The sequence below is a fragment of the Gopherus evgoodei genome, chromosome 1 (assembly GCF_007399415.2).
Source record: "Gopherus evgoodei ecotype Sinaloan lineage chromosome 1, rGopEvg1_v1.p, whole genome shotgun sequence".
NCBI classification, from domain to species: domain Eukaryota; kingdom Metazoa; phylum Chordata; order Testudines; family Testudinidae; genus Gopherus; species Gopherus evgoodei.
The window spans coordinates 299,964,595-299,982,146 of NC_044322.1; the positions used below are offsets into that span (position 1 = coordinate 299,964,595).

The window sequence follows — 17,552 nt, forward strand, 5'->3', positions numbered from 1 at the left end:
GTAATTCCAGTTTCTTCAAGTGCAGCCACAGCTGTCCCCGGGACACAACTTTGGAAGCTTTGAATGTTCAACAAGTCAGAGACATAAGGTGGATGAGATAATTTTTATTGGACCAACTTCTGTTGGTGAGAGAAACTTTTGATCTTACACAGAGCTTCAGGCCAATAAAAAGATATTATCTCACCTACCTTGTCTCTCTAATATCCTGGGACCAACATGGCTACAGCACCACTACATACAGCGAGTCAGAATCAGGAGAACATCAGTCCTAAAAAAAGCTACTAAAGAACTCTAGTTTAGAGTAGATTGCTTTTCTTTTCTCCCCTGCGTGGTCACAAGCTGCTAACAGTTAAGCATAGACCTCCACAATTAGACTGCACCCAAATGCTCAGGCTCAGACTACTGTATCCAAGTTTAGTCTGAGTCATCTTATTCTCATCTGCCGGTTTAGCAAGATTACTCCCTTTAATTGGTATGACTATGCACTTTAATAAAGAGGTCACAACAGGCTTAACTTTAGGCAGACTAATGAAGACTTTAGGTAGGGAATTGCCACTCCATCTTAAAAACGACACCCTCATAAATCAGATGATTAACAACACAAATCTTCTTTAACTTAGCAAGTTGTTTTGTTCGTGTTTCATTTTCTAAAAATCCATCTGTGAAGTTAGATCCCCTCCCTCCGCAATTTGTGCTTGACTGTGGAAAGCTTAGTCAACAGTCTGAGCATCTTCCTCAAAAGCCTCAACTTTAGAGATTTCTCCTAGAGGACCTAGATGGACACTCATGAGAGGTTTTAAGACTTTGTGCCTTCCTGTTAAGATCTGATTGTGAGAAACATTCACCACCAGTCCTTGGATCAAATCTTCGAGAGAAGTGGGGAGGAGCCCTCCGAGGGGGAAAGTGCATTACCAGAGAGATTGAAAGGACAGTCTGCAGGTATATATCCCTCATTTCTCTACAAGGAAAAGAGTAGCCACTTTATGACCTCTTGTGGGAATTCTAGAGGATAGAAGGGGAGATAAAGTAGGCTCATCTCCCAAGGAGGGGATTCAAATCGTTTTACCCCATGCTCCTTTCTGCTGGGTCCAAGTTGAGCAAGAACTGACTGCACAGAATGAGGTATGAGCTAGGGCCACTGGAGACACACGCCCCATTCGTATCAGGGAGGTCACAGGCAATGACATAGCTGGGGCCTTGCAGGTAAGAGGGCTTGTGGGAAAGGGGGGATGCTTTGTAGCCTTCTCGGCACAGTCCACACCTACTAACTGGCTCGAAACCAGAATTTCTTCCTCCAAGTTGTCATGGAGTGGGACCAAGTTTTACTCCAAGATTCAGGAGGCTCCAGTAAAAACTCACAGCTTTCAGAACAAGCAGAAAAGAAAAGGGATCCCATGTTTTGAGGAAGGGGGAAAACTTACCCCCAGTTTAATGACGCTGATTCTGGCCTGGTGTCCGCGAAAGAAGTTTCCATGCAGTCTGCTCAACTGTCTCGATATGGACCTTGCCCACGTCCTAGCTGGGAGCTGAATTCCTGTGGCCAGCTGTCTGCCATTTCTGGAGAGGATGGGGAGGCAAGGTGCTGTTCTCCAAACCCTCCTCAGAAAGCCAACCTAATTTTTTTAAGTTTAGTTGTTTTGAGGAAAAACCTCAGAGCCAATGAAGAACACAGTTGATATTTTAAGAATCCTGCAGAAGCTCCTGCAATAATCTTGAGTGTGTGCAGTGAGGCAGAGAACTCTGGAGCTCAGCCTTAGAGCAAAGATGTCAGCCAGCTCTAGTTGTCATGGAGATGGTGAAAATCCCACTTTGAAAAATGACATGGAGGGGCCCAAGAATGGACCATTTTTAATACTTAATATTTAATCCAGTATTAATGAGAACTCAAATTAGGATAGCTCTAAACATGACAACTCTATTGCTGCTTGGACACTGCCTCTTGTAGAACTCTTTTAAAGAGCTGTATGCTGAAGAAAGGGCTTATTCTCTGCCAAACAATTACTGCATAAAATAGTCTTAAATGTAGGTAATCTTATGCATGAATAACTATAACATTCCATTCTAGTCTTTGCCCCCTTTTTAGTCCCCTTCCCCATCCCTCTGCAAGAACCAATCTCACATGGGGAAAAAAAAATGAGGGATGAAAGTGGATTCCTTATTTCAGCTAGGAAGCAATAGAATTACCAACTCAAGAATTTAGAGGAAAAAAGATTTCTAGCCACATTACTTCCCTATTTAAAAAAAAAAAAAAAGGTGTGCACTACCACTGCTGCTTGTCTGGGACAGCTAACTTGTCTACAACCTAAGAGTTTTCACAAGATATCTGATAGTAGTAGCACCACATCCAAGAAATACACTTCTACTGTACTTGGATGATTGGCTTCGGAGAGTGAAATCCCCACTGTTGTCCCACCTTAACGAGCTTCTCATATACTTCTGAAATCAGTTTTCTAACAGTAAACTAGCTCTGATCTCAAGAATATGGAATGTCACATCACTAACAGCAGCATTTACTGATTCATATCACCACTAGCTGACTTCTTCCTACAACAGTCATTACATTTGAGAGCAAGAGGTTTTTTGTTTTGGTTTTGGATTTTTTAGGCCCGACCTATTGCAATTAGTTACATTGCAATTGATTTCCCTTCAGTTTTGACATGTCTCTTGTTTTCATCCACAACTGTCTTATACTTTTAGTCATTAAGATTACTTGCTATTTGTTTAGTTACATCCATTTTACTGAACCTTGTTTAACATCAAATTCTTGTGTGTTGCAAAAATACTTAAGCAGCACATAAGGAGTGTATTTTATAAATCAACCTACATACTTAATGAAAAATACTTGAGTACTGGGTGCTCTCACTGAGCTAAGGAAAAAGTGTGTTTTAAAAGGGGAATGTTTGAATCCTTTAAAGGGGCATTCAGTTTACCTCAACAGTTGCCATATTATACACAGAACAAATGTACAGTTGCACAATTTGCACAGACTACATCTTTCTTTATCCCAGGGTAGCCCTGTAGCAGCAACATATGTTCTCATGACCATAAACTCTATTGCAATTCACTGTCCATAGGGCTTCTCCAGAGCTTCCAGTTCATTCAGTATACAAGAGTACACATTTATTTTCAGTATTTTACACCAGTCCTGCCTTCTTTACATTGCCCTGAATTGAGGGATGGACTATCAACTGATACTGTTGTTTTTTCAAACTTTTAATGTTATAGGCCCAAGCTATATTAGAGGCTGAGACCTCATTTTGACAGGTGTCTGCAGTCATACACCAACTGTCTTTCAGTGAACCACCTTTGCCTCTGAGGTTGGTAAAACAAACATGCCTTTACTGAGGAGGGTTCCAGAGCATGGAAATACCCTGAAATTGATCCAAGTACATATTTCATAATTTTTTAAAAAGTACCTAAAATATTTTTATCTGCCTGCAAAGAGTATAAGTTGTCATCTACACCCTTGGAAAAGAACAATCACAGTTGATCCCTGCTCTCTCTCTCTCTCATTCCTTTCCCTCCACCAACTTTTTTTAAAATGACCTTATTTGCTTTTTATTTGTTTGAGTATTACGATAGCGGTTAACATTGTCTTTACTTGGAACCTCAATTTTATGAAACCCAGATGAGACAGATTTATACCCAGAATCCATGTGCTTTAAGGACCCTATTATCAAAAACAGTCTAATGAAAAAAGTGCAAACTGTGTAGTGTCTGGAGAAAATACAGCCAGGCTTCTATGTAATTTAAAATAAACCTTGCAATTTTCCCAACTCCCACCAAAATCACTGTTCCACTGTGGCATTTATCAATATTCAGTGAAAAGCAGGGTTTCCATTGAAATATTGACACCTCAAAGAAAGTCGGCAAAATGAGGGACTGTATTGTGTGACTACATTATGTCAGATTCTTGCTATATAATGCAGCAGATAGGCATTCTCTGGGCAAGAAACTAGTACTCTGAATGCTGACATCTTTGGGTGGCCTATACAGAACACAGATTTATGTTCAGATAGAACTAGAAAGCCCTCCAGACACCAAGTTAGTGTCAGCAATTGGACAGACAGAAACAGATGGGAAACCTATCATACAGAAAAAAATGAGATTGAGTAAAACAAAGGGATCATCCTTAAGGACCACCTTATTCCCTCCAGAAGAGGAGGAGCATAAGGTGACAATACAGTCAACCCTCTGAACTTAGTTCATAGCTATCTTACTTGCTGGCACAAGATTCTCTCTCTAGACTTCATCTGAATAACTTAGTAGTGGACACTGGTAGAATACAATGTGGTAGAAAAGAGGGACCATTGGTTGCTCAGATGTGGCAAATCCTATTAAGTCTGGTATCCTATTTAGACTTAAGCAGTTCTTACTTTGACCTTTGTCTTTTTTCTGGCTAGAGTGTCTTACTAGAATGATGCCAAATTTTTTAGATTACACCAGCTTGTAGTGTAAGAGTTTGAAAAACCAACAGTATCGATTTAGAGTCCCTTCGCCACGTTAGGGCAATATAAAGAAGGTAGAGCTGGTGTAAAATGCTGAAAATAAGTGCTGTCACATACTGCCCAAGCTGCAAACCTGGAGAAGCCCTGTGGAAAGGGGACTGCAGTTGAGTTTACGGTCATGAGAGCATGTGTTGCTGCTATGAGGTTATCCTGGGATAAAGCATCACATGCACCATCTCTTCTGTATCAAAATTTTGCTTCAAACCAGTAATTGCTGGCTGTGCAGGCAAGCCTCTTGGAGCTGGACCACAGCGATGAACTTCTTAAGAGTTATCTGAGGGAAAAAACAGAGTTGTGCTTATTAGCCCAGAATGGAAAATTCACTAGGAGTTTGGAAATAGAACAGAGAAAAAGTGGTAGGTTTCAGAGGAGGAAACTTCTCCCATGAAAAGAGAGTAGTTTAAAGGGGCAGTTGGATGTTAAAAAGGCAAAAACCCTTGAAAGAAGATTCAGAAGGGTCATGATGTTCTTTCCAATACATCCCCATGTATGCAGCCTCTCTTCAAATTAACTGTTTCTTCAAGACGTCCTGCTGAGTCCTTGCCTTGCATTCTCTGGCACATGAATATCCAAATAGCAACTAGCTTCCCATTTTTGGTATTTGAGAGACAATAGGGGCATTTTAACAGTTAAAGCTGAGTGGGGTCACTGAGGATAATCCTGCACTTTCATCTGTCTGGCATCAGTTACAACAAAAAGAGAACAAGTACTTAAGGAAAAAAAGCAGTGTCACTAATATCGAACTAAAACAGACCCAAAACTATAGTGAAGGAGATGCAAGTGGGAAGTAAAGGTACTGCGAAATTGTTTTGATTTGTGCTGTGGCCTAATTATGAAAGGTGAATAAAATCTGAAATCCTGAATAGTGGAGCTGAAGGTATTAAAAAAAGTGTACTTTACATCTTTGTCTCTGATAAGAAGTGTTTAAGTATAAGAATTTTTTTAAATTAAATACATTCACAGACTAATTATTCAAATTATGTTGAATTTAGCCTGCTTTTCTCTCTACCCCTTTCCCAGAACAAAATCATGATATTTTCATGATAAAAAACTGTAATAAATCTGACTCCTAGAAAAACAAAATTATTGTAACCACACACAAGTGCCAGCACATAGAATTGTAGTTTCTACATACCGCCCACACAGCACTTTTTGAACATGTGATTAGGAGGGCTGATGCATGATCACACTAAATTCCTTCCCTCAGCTCACACATCAAGAACTTGCCCTCTCAGCTGCATTCTTCTTCAAACAGCCACCGTAACCTTAGCAACCCTCTGCTCCTAATATGGACAGCTGGTCCATTTAAAGTCAGCCCTAGTTAGCAACTGAAATGGTTATTCCCTCAAATTCAGAAGAGTTTGTCCTCTTAATTCCCAAACTACTAATCACAGGGGTTGACTTAAAATTTTGAAACTTGATCAGCGCTTTTGTTCTGCTGCAGAGATTTGTGCAGCATTTCAATCTATCTGGGCTAAAAAAATTGACGAGTTATTTCCTATGTATTTTTCAAACATTATTAATCAAAGTAAATGTCATAGTACATAAAACAACACAGTTTGAGAAAATTTGGGGGAAGGAAGGAAAGAGAACAGACTAAGCTGTAAGGAAAGATCTCTGAAGATCTTCCTGTAAAAATAAACTGAAAATCTTGAAGTGCAATTATATTAAATTGTAAAACTGCGAACATCCATTGCAGAAAGCTCACTTCTCTTGATTTAAAAAAACACAGCATTTTTCTCAAAACTGAGAATAATGATTTTAGTGAATTGCAAGAAGCTATCTAAATTTTTGTTCCGCAACTGTTCCTGACTAATGGCCATTTACAAACACACACTTAAACCTCGCAAGGGCAATCACTCTGAGGACGCCTTTGTGCTCTTGTATGCTTGTTTAAAAAAAAAAAAAAAGAGAGGGAAGGAGGGGAGAACAGGAGGGGAGAGAGAGAGAGAGAGTATCAAGGGGTTGGTATAGGAGAGTGTGGAGAACTGGCCATTGATGATAAAATTTAAGATTAATCTCAAAATACTTGAGGATTAATGAAGACCAAGATTTATGCACTGCCTAACCTACCAAATATATGTCATTTCTTTCGTAAGATCTCTCTTATGATTCTTTTTCCCACTCAAGGCATATCAATTACTCCCTTAATTCTACCACTCGGAATATATATCAAGTAAGGTAAATACACTCTGGCATATCTTCAGGTGGTAAAAGAGGTAACCATACTTTTCATTTGAGAATTCCAAGGATTTGAGGAGAGAACTGGGTATGAATTACTCTATTCAATAGCAATACAGAAGTTCCTGTATGTTAAACACAATTTTCAATCTTCACCATTCCATTAGTTTAAAATTTTACTTAAATACACACTATTTCTATTAAAGTCCTCAGATGATAGCACTCACTCATTTATTCCATCATATTTCAGTACAACATAGGCAATATACTACAAGACAATCTTCAAAGACCACAGCTTCCCCAGTGGGATAGCACCTTGATTCTGGACTCTATTAATCTACTCTTCTGGTTTACCTTGCATTCTACCAAGTTCAGCAGCAATTCAAACACCTTCAGCAGCAACAACAAACTTTCCATCATTCATCTGTCATCCACCTTGAAAACAGGCAAGAGTTCAAAACAAATTTAAAAACAGAAAAGATTTGGGTAAAATATGCTATAGCAAAAGGCAAGGGTTACATTAAAAAGGGTATAATTCAAATAGCTAGATAAGGCTAAGATTAAATATAAAAATAGAAAATAGCAAGACAAATACTAAGATGGGTCAAGACTTAAAAACTCATTAAAAAGACTATATTAAAAGTGTTTCACTGTAAAGCCCAGCCCTCAAATAATTTTTGAGGCTCTTTTCTGCACCTTCTATTTTTCACATCCTTTTTAAAATGTTGACACCAGAACTGGACACAGTACCCTACTGCTACTCATATTTATACACCCAGAGATCACATATGGAGTCCACATTTACTTCCTCAGTCCTGCCTACAGGACTAGGGAACTAACCACTTGTAGGCTGGAGTCCTGTGTTTGTAAAGCACCTAACACAGTGAGACCCTGATCCTAAATGCAGTTTTTGGATGGTACCACAATACAAATAATAAAAATTAAATGGGATAAAAATAGAAATAATTAAAATAAATCCTATATATGGAGCAGGAAACCTAAATTAATCTTTAAGACAAGTTTGTTGTGAGAACTGGAACAATATGCACAACACAATTTATAAAATATAATCAATTCTTTCCTGTGATTTGATCACACCATTGTGGGCTGCTGGACTGGTCCATCCTCTACATGAGTCAGGTGACATCAACTCCAAGAGGATTTGAGCTGTCTAAGCCACACTATTGTCCCAGTAGTTGGACACAGAAGAGACCCAATTAGGTGATGAAGCCCATCCCTCCTTTGTAGCGGAGGATTGTTCCATATATTTTGCTTTTCAGTCCTCTGTATGTTTAGTTTTCATGATCTTTCCACACCTTATCTTGGGAGACTTTTCCATAATCAAATACATCTTTCTGTTAGAAGGTTTTTCCTAATATTCTGTTTAAATTTTCCTTTGCTTACTTTAGTCACACTACGCCCTGTTCCACTCCTTTGTGCCAGTCTGAACAATTTACTCTTTCTTCCTTGGTGTTCACACCTTCAGGATACTTATAGATTGGTATGTCCATGTCCAACCCATCTGATAATTATTTAGCCAATCCACACCTGTGTAAACTATTTTCATCTTTCTTCATAGAATAATCCCTCCAGATTCTTAATCAGTGTATTACTCTCCTCTGAATTGTCGTCAGTTTAATATATCGTTCTGAAAGAACAGGCCAGAACAGAAACCTCAATGTTGGCTTTTGAGCTTTGTTTGAACAAGGAAGCACCATTCAAATTATTTTAGTTTTGGAAATTCTTGGTCGTCTTCAAATATAACATGATAATTTATACACAGAGTGCAACATTTTTTTCTTGGAGCTCATGTATCAGGGGACAGTGGCTGGTTTAGGTGGATATCTGAAAGAAATAAAGAACTATGTACATGCTGAAGTAATCTACCGGCTAATTCAAGCTACCTTGATATTTTTATGACTTCTGAATTTTCTTTCATTTCCCCCATATCTACAGTGAAAGATTTAATTCTAAATATAGCACAACCATCCAGTTAAAGGTCAAACAACAGAATGCTGGTGAGAAAATTAAGACCTTCCTTACATAGGAAAATTTTACCAGGGAAAACAAATGCAGTTAGATAGCTTGTGACGCTGTGTGGACACTATTATTCCGGTATCAGAACTTCTCTTTTTAGTTTAGCTTAAACCTTTCCCAAGCAAACAACTAAATTGAAAAAAGCCACATACTTCAGAAGCCACATTTTAGGAAAATTGTGAGGGAGGAGAGGCAAGAAATATGGAGAATGGAGTAGGTTACACTAATCAGGGCAAAACAATGGAGCCTAAATTAATTATTGTAGAGGGAGAAGCCTGGCCTGCAAAGACTTAAATAGTGAGTTAATGCTCTAATACTTTTATGACAAACGCCTCCCAAACTTGAGCCCACAACCCATGCAGATTCTCCAAAGCCACTTGAGTGCCATATCTCATAATAAACGTGGCATGAAAAATTATTATATTTTAATGGCTGAATATTACTCATCCAAACATTTTTATAAAGATTCTTTAAACTTTGTTTTAATTTTTTGAGCATAGAGTCTGCACAGTCTTTTAAAGCCATCGTAGATCTTTGGTTTTTTAAATGTTAGTTCTACCTTCTTATTATAAGATTCAGTAAATGCAGCAGAATTTACCAAAAGTAAGGCAGTGTAATTTTGATATGTATTATTAAAAAAAACCCAATATCTATGTGAATTCTTTCAGCATGTTACCCTTCTCTTTCCTTCCATCCATTGGCTCCCCCTTCTCTGTCAGCCAGTTGAGAGCCACTGCCAACTTTACCTCAGCACCCTGTACTTTTTCTAGTTACAACTTGCAGAGGGGTCTTGCCCCTTGTGTACTTCAGAGACAATTTCAACTAGCTGTATTACATGTATTTATTTCTGTAGTGTCTGGAAGAAGCCAAAAATTGTAAGCAGACATTTCCAATTACTATGAGTAGTCTCAGCTTTCCATGAAGCTTCCCACTGTAGCACTAAGACTTGGAAACTCATTTGCCTAAGTGCCTAATCTCAAGGTTCAAAGCCCCATATATCTGCATGAAACAGATTTGTAACCCACACAGTTTCCCAGGGAGAACCCAGTTAAGCCATAGAATCTTTAGGTTCAGAGGGACCATACCTGGAATACTATCCCTCCTTATGAAAGCACGTAGAGGAACTTACAGTGTCAGATAACAGTTCAGAATATTTTCCTTTTTACTGGGTTGGTATGATGCCACCTCAGAGCTTTCATAGCCAAAGGAGAGGGCTGAGGTGATGCCTGCCTGGTCTTGGCTGCCTGTGAAGGGCCTGTACAGCAGACTGTCAATGGAAAGTCTCCCCTACTTAGAAATGTTGAACCCTGGTCACAGGAAAGATAGCCGTGTCTAGTTCCGTTAGTGATACCACGTTGAATATGGATTGGTGCACACAAAGGAATCTTCTGGCCTAATAAAATGGTGTACAGTGGGACTAGAAAGATAAATGGTGGGCCTCCTACTGCCTGCTTAGTTCTTCCATATCTGGGTTACTAGCCTTCTCATTACTTCATGGCCAACTGCTTGAGGGGTTGGAAGGGAAGGCAGAAGCTGGAAACAATATCCTGGTCATTAAAGTGTGGTGACCCACAGTGTTAGTTGGAAACAACAGCACAATAGTTAGCCCACAGCAACCCACAGAAGCAGCAGGTGATGACGGCCCAATATTTTCCCCTCACCCCTCTACTACATTTTACTAGAGAAAATGAAGAGTGGTATATAAACTATTGTTTAGGACAGCTGCAGACCACCTCATCGTGGTTAAAACAGTACTTGGCTGGCCTTCCTCCCAAAAGGAAGAATTTCCCTACCTACATGTATGTACATACACCACAAAAATCAACATATCTATAATCTGGTCTTTTCTGCATTAATATTCCATGTTATACTCCATGAAGGTGAACAGTATAACCAGGTGCTGAGAATTATCCACCCAACTGCATTGTGAGAAATGGGAAATTCAGTCCTGGCACAAAGCTGAGAATTAATCAGCCAAATAGTCATAAATTTGAAATAAAGTTTAGCATTTTCCTTAGAAAAAGCGCTGAAACAGAGAAATCTGCTCATTTGTGCCTGTCACTGTGGAGGCAAATAAAACTCTAATGAACTTCTGGGATAGGACATTCACCTGCTGTCAGTTCTGACAGATTTGGTTCTGTTCCTAAGCTGCATATAGGCTGCAATACCCAATATACCAGAGCTGTGGACCTTAGCGTGCATCACCATGAGTTACTACAGAAAAAGTAGTTCAGGGTTGAGGAAGGGGGTGGGGGTGTGTGTGTACACACACACACACACACACATACATACACTCTCTCTCTCTTTCATTGGCTGGACATTCCAAGAAGGTTGCTGCACAGGCCATATCAGTCCAATACATATTGCTATGAGGTGCAAATGTTTCCAGTTCTTAGCTGGTAAAGGTACTTTAGGGGCGGGAAGAGAGATAATTTGCAGTTTTTGACATAGTTAAGAGAAGCTTTCATTTGTTGTTTGTTCACTTGGACACATGCTATAATCTTGAACTGAAATAACCTTGCTATTCTAACTGACCCAATTTTATTCTTGGCAAGATAGACTTCCATATTTGCTATTTTTAAGGGTGTGTATAATAATTAACTGCTCTGCAGGTGAAGAGAAAAAAAGCTCGTTTTTCTACCAACAACATTCCATAAGGATAAAAATTAAATTTGGTAGTAGGTGTTAACATTCTGCAAAATACTTCAAAAATAGTGCAAGGTCTCAAGCCCTCTCATTTCACTCTTCTGCCTTTATTATTAAAAATAAGGAATTTAGTTCCAAAAAAATAGGTTAAGAAAACATTAAAATATAACTTTAACCTTTTCTCCCTTCACACAATCTTTATATTTACTTCCTATGAATGTATTATGACTGAGAGCCTATTGCTGTCATCTCACATACCTATTTACCTACAATGTATGAGCCGATATTGTAAGAAAATTTTTTTTTGCAATGTTTCTATTCCTCCATGTTGGATAGCTCACATTTAACTCAAGAATGTGTCTTATCCAGTGTTTTATTTATTCTAAGCTTTATTAAGCAGTTTAAAACCATGTTTTATCCTGTACAGAACTATTGCATAGAATGTGTATGCCAAAATTAAAACAGATGTACACACATGAAAATGTGATCAAAGATAGTAATATTGTCAAGTTGCCAAATAGTACCTTTAGAGATCCATGGTAAGGGAGGTAATATCTTTTATTGGACCAAATTCTACTGATGAAAGACAAGCTTTTCAACTACACAGAGCTCTTCTTCAGGTCCAGGAAAGGTACTCAGGCCTGGTCTACATTCCAGAGTTTGGTTGATGTAAGTCAGCTTATTCAACCGAACTATGCAAGTGTCTACACTAGAATGGTGCTCCCGCCGATATAAGTTGCCCACTACATCAATCTAAACTCCATTTCTGCGAGAACGAGAAAATCTTTTCCACTGCAGTTCCTGATTTTTGAAAACATTTTAAAAAGTTGAAATTTCAGCCCACAAGAGAATAATTTTTGGACTAAATATTTACTTGTATACAGAGTAACTGTTCTCTGATTTGCATGGTTTCTAAAACAGAAAAGTAGTCTGAAAAAATGTGGATCATGGGACAGGCAACACTAAGAAAAACAGTGAAATACAGTTTTCTAGTTAGAACAGCATTTATTTTCATATTCAATCCAAAGAACATCTAATTAGATTGCAATTGGCTAAAAACAGCTTATTTAAATATGATTATAACTCCAAAATATCCTTTTAACATACTCAACTTTGCAGCCAATTTAGGTTGCACAGAGGGACTAAAGAATCCTTTTATAGTCTCAAGCATAAAAGAAAATCAGGCTCATTTTGCTCAGCCCAGCAGTTTGAAAGTTCAAAATGTAAGAAAAGTTCTGCATGAACAAACTGAAGTTACTCTGAAAAATAAAGCTTTAATTATAACTGGCATTTCTTAAGCCACTACTCAGAGCAACTCTATAGCTAAGAGGTGACATCATTCATGTGTCAGGTTGTGTGGAAGCCCAGAATTAAAATATAGGCCAGATTCCAACATTCCACAATTCTGGTTTAATAATAAATTATTACTAATTGTGTTTATTACAGCACTTCCTAAGGAGTACCCAAGGATGGGGCACCATGGTGCTAGGCACTGTAGAAACACAGAGAACTAAAACAAACACAGTCCCTGCCCCAAAGAGGTTAGTTGCTCCTTAACCTATTGTCTGGAGTCTTCAGCTGGCTCCTCTCTACAACCCATCCCCCAAATCTCGATGACATGGTGGAGCAGCGGCACCACCCGGGTCCTAGAGCCACCACAGTATGTGGCGGTCTCTTCAATACAGTTCTGGGCCCAGAGAGTGCTGGGAGAAGAGATGGGCCCAGTTTACCAGAAGAAAAAAAATCCTAAAATAAATTTAAATATCAAATCATTTGGATGAATTTATGCATAGAACCTTACCAAATTCACGGCCATGAAAAATGTGTCACAGATCGTGAAATCTGGTCTTGTGTGTGCTTTTACACTATACAATACTATACACATTTCACAGGCAAGACTAGTGTTTCTCTAATTGGTGGTGCTGATCCAAAAGGGAGTTGTGGGCAATACCATACCATGCCATTCTTACTTCTATGCTGCTGCTGGCAGCAGCTCTGCCTTTAGAGCTGGGTTCCCGGCCACCAGCTGCCGCTCAGCTCTGAAGGCAGCGTGGCTGTCAGCAGTAGCGCAGAAGTAAGGGTAGCAATACTGCAACCCCCCCTTACAATAAACTTGTGACCCCCTGCCCTCCACAACTCCTTTTTGGGTCAGGATCCCTACAATTACAACACCATGACATTTCAGATTTAAATAGCTGAAATCATAAAATTTACCATTTTTAAATCCTCTGACTGTGACATTGACCAAAGTGGACCATGAATTTGGCAGGGCCCTATTTATGCAGGATCGACATAGTCAATACACTAATTTGCCTCTTCAAATACCCTTGTCTTTTGCATCAAATTGAAGCTTCACACATCACAGTCCCAGTCCCAAAAGGTGTTAAATATTATGAGTTAGGTCCCCCAACATTTATGAGATTGGTTTAAAACATAATACAATTTTGGGGTCTTTGTACTTACCATCTGTTTTTTGAGCCTCTATGGTCACATTTTCAAGTTTTTCCTCTGCAACCAGGAGAGCGAGATACTTATTTCTTTTAAATGTATGTTTGAGATTTTCATGTAATCAATCACATGATTCCAAGAGCTAGGGCTTTAAGAAAAATATCAAATATTGCAAGAGTTGGCAAAAGTACATGCCACCATTGAGGCTCAAACCTCATTCTCTTCCACTGCTCATATGCCTCCTCCTAATAATGCTAGTGTAACAAACGCTTCACTATTTTTGGTTGCTCTCTTGATGAGAATGGGAATAGAATTTATATTTGACCTTATTCTCAAACAAATTTCACGCTTCGTTCATAATGATCCGTTCATCTGTTGAATTTTAAGCCACTAGAATGAACAAAGTGGGTGCAATTTTCTTTTTTGACAGTCACTTTCTAGAAAATTTAGAAGTTTCCAGTTAAACTTAAGTTTTTTTGAATAGTAAATCAGTTACATATTAAGGGAATTATTAAATTAAAAGTTGCCCCAAGTTCCACACAAAATAGATTTTTCACAGCTCCCACAGCTTCAGCAATGTGATCATATAGTGAAGACAAAGAGTTTGGAGCAAAGCAGATGCCAGACTCTTGTTTTAATCGACTCCAGACCTAACACAGCTGATTTAAAATATTTTCAGTAGTAAAGTATTCTTTAAAAATGTGTAAACCTGCATACATGTACATTTAGAAATAAGTGTTTGCAAGAAAAGTTCAAATGTGTCTAATATTAAGAACACATTCATTTAGAACCAGCATTTTTTTTTAAAGTTTAAAACTAGATGACATGGTCCAAAAATTATACTAGAATTCAGTTAGCTATACATTAATTCAAGTAAAGAAATATACAAAGATCACATCCAAAATAGTGATGAATCTAAATCAAGTCAAATTTAGACAAAATACTGACCAATTTAGAAACTCAAGAGTAATTTTCTTCTATAGATACTATTCTAGGTGAGAAACCATAGCAGCAGTATGCATATATTATGAATTACTGTAACACCTAGGAGTCCAAGTCATGGACCAGGACCCCACTATGCTAGGCATTGTACAAACAAAACTAAGACTGTCCCTACCTCAAGAGCTTACAATCAAAAGTAGACTCACTCATTGACTTAGGGCTTATCTACACTACCCCTGTGTGAAAAAACACACACACACCCCGAGCAACACAAATGTACATCGACGGAAGCGCAGGGGCAGACAATTATGTCTGTGGGAGAGCTTCTCTTACCAACATAGTTACCATGGCTTTGGAAGATGTGTTATGTTGACGGGAGAGCTCTCTCCCATTGGCTTAGAGCAGCTACATGAGCCATCTTACCAGAGCACAGCTGCTCTGCTGTAAGCTTGCTACTGTGGACAAGCTCTTAGCTTCTATCTTTATTACCATTTCTGAAATAAAGCTGTACAATTAAACTAAAATTGTTTCAATTAAAAGGAATTTCTTGTCACTATTTGAAATATCCACACCTTTTCACACTCCAGAACATTTTTCAGTCCGACGGGAAAGCCAGTGAAATTAAATATAACTAAGACCATGAGAAACCAGGAAGGATATTTCTCTTTTAATGCATTGTTTGATCAGAATCTCACCATCAAAAACAAAATAATCAAGTTAGAAATGGAAAGTATCACCATGGATCTTCTATCAGTTTATTGACAATGTGCTAATTAGAACAGGAAAATGTGTTTACTTATCTCAAAAATCCCTTTCTTCTAGTAGGCAGGTCCACAGACATTACTTTAGATAGCTCTGGAGGGAGAACTATATCCTAGCTACTAGCATGGTGCTAAGCCTCATTCATTGATGACTCAGGCAACAAATGTCAAAGCTAGTATATCTCACGTTTTATGACAGATAAAACCAATCAATTCTGTTAAAGGTTAAATGATTAGTTTGTAAATCTAATTTGTAAATCTACTCTAATTTGGGCTGCTCTAATGAAGAGACAGGAAAACTCTAAACTCAAAATAGACAGTTGACTAGATTTCTCTCTCTGCTTTTGATAGAGGTACCCAGATCTAGTGGTCCATCTACTAGAAGGAAGGACAATTTAGGTTTTACCATTCATCAGTAAATATAGAATCAACGATCCTAAAATCAAATTTAAACAACAACAGCATTCAAAACACAGATGGTGATTTTAACTGGAATTATTAGCTCTCTTTAGTAACTAAGTACACTAATCTAACAGCAATTACTGGGAAACCACTGCACGCAGATTTATCCAGCTGAACACTGTCAGGTGAGAAATGTACATTGGTTTTGTATTATTTTGTGGAGGGCAATAATGATTTATAATGTCTTCACAGGAGATGTAGGATATTATATCCCATGTGATTGTCACTGCTATGAGCAAATGAGCCCTAAATAAGATGTTGGCAATAGATTTCTAGATTTAGAAATCTAGACAGTATTGCCAACTCCAAGCATTCAAATGTGTTAGAAATGGAGACTGGGCTGCTCCTTTGCTTACACCCCATGGCAGCATTGTAGCACCTTTAAGAGTAAGGATCTTTTAAAAACACAAATAACTAAAAACCAAAACACTATGTTTTCTAAAAAGACAACTGTGACAATAAGGGTACAGACTCCAAGGGGAGATCAAAAGGTTTAAATCTGCAAAAGTAAATCAGTTAAACCAACTACTTTACTTTTCTGTAAAGGTACATCAAGTAAGCTCTTTTATGAAAGCTTGAAATGCGTGGAACTAACAGTCATTATGAGATATGCATACAGATTGTGTGAATGTATGTGTACCACCCACCCACATAATGGTAACTGTGATGCAACTTCAGCATCACCTCAAAACAGGGCTGGGCACCAGACAGACAGGGAGGGGCTACCTCTCTAACCCAGTGAGACTAGCCTCAAGCACCTAGACATTGCTCAGAGCAGAAAAGAAGAGTGAGGAACCATCAAAGCAAACAGGAACAGGTTGAAACTGAAAAGAAACCCCCAGTCTATAGTGACAGAAGGGAAAAGAAATAACGTAACGCCTTTTAAAATGGAAGGGGTTTGAATTAAAAGAGTATCCAGAGCTTGGGAGACAGACTCAAGGTAGAGGGTTGTCCATGAACACTGGATCCCTCTTATAGCTAAGATTATGCTACGAAACTACTGTAAGGCAATAGTAACTCTTATTAGAAAAGGGATTTTATCTAATATGAAAGTGTAAAGCCTGAGGTTGCATCTTCAACTTTGACTTTATAAGTAATCATATATGTTTGCTTTTCCTGATTATTTCATCTCTGAATCTGTGGTTTTTCTATTAAATTAGCTTTTTGTTTAATTTTATCCTAAGCAGATCTCTGATGTGCAAACTGTGTGGAGCGTATATCCCAAAGTGAACCGATAAATGGGGACTGGTTTCACACTTTTGGGGAGTGACTAAACAGAGAGGAACAGTCCAAGTATCTGGTAATTAAAAACTCAGGGAGGACATATTTGGGGAAATCAACTACAGAGCACTCACCAGCTCGGGGGGTACAGTCTCAGGGCTTTCCCCTTTAGTGGGGCCTGCTGGTGCTCAGGGCTCCAGCCCCGCTGGGAGGGGGAAGGAACTTCTACACACAGGCTTTTTATAGAATTCTGATGCATAAAAGTAAAAAAGTTACCTTTCAAATTTTACCTTGCAAGGTTGAACAGTCAGTGGCTGCATTGCAAGATTAAATTACCTTATATGTT

The 17,552-nt window shown here is 38.5% G+C and overlaps 1 protein-coding gene across 9 annotated transcripts in view; it reads right to left on the reverse strand.

Annotated features, from left to right (window-relative positions):
* The window catches only part of FRS2 (fibroblast growth factor receptor substrate 2), a 91,517-nt gene that overhangs the window by 38,054 nt on the left and 35,911 nt on the right, over positions 1–17,552 (reverse strand). For 2 of the 9 annotated variants that reach the window (XM_030548757.1, XM_030548755.1), the window contains exon 2: positions 4,714–4,782. The exons of 3 other annotated variants lie outside the window; for them this stretch is intronic. The gene's annotated coding sequence lies outside the window, so the exon portion shown is untranslated. 4 more of the 9 variants (XM_030548758.1, XM_030548756.1, XM_030548760.1 and 1 more) reach the window with 3 other exon arrangements.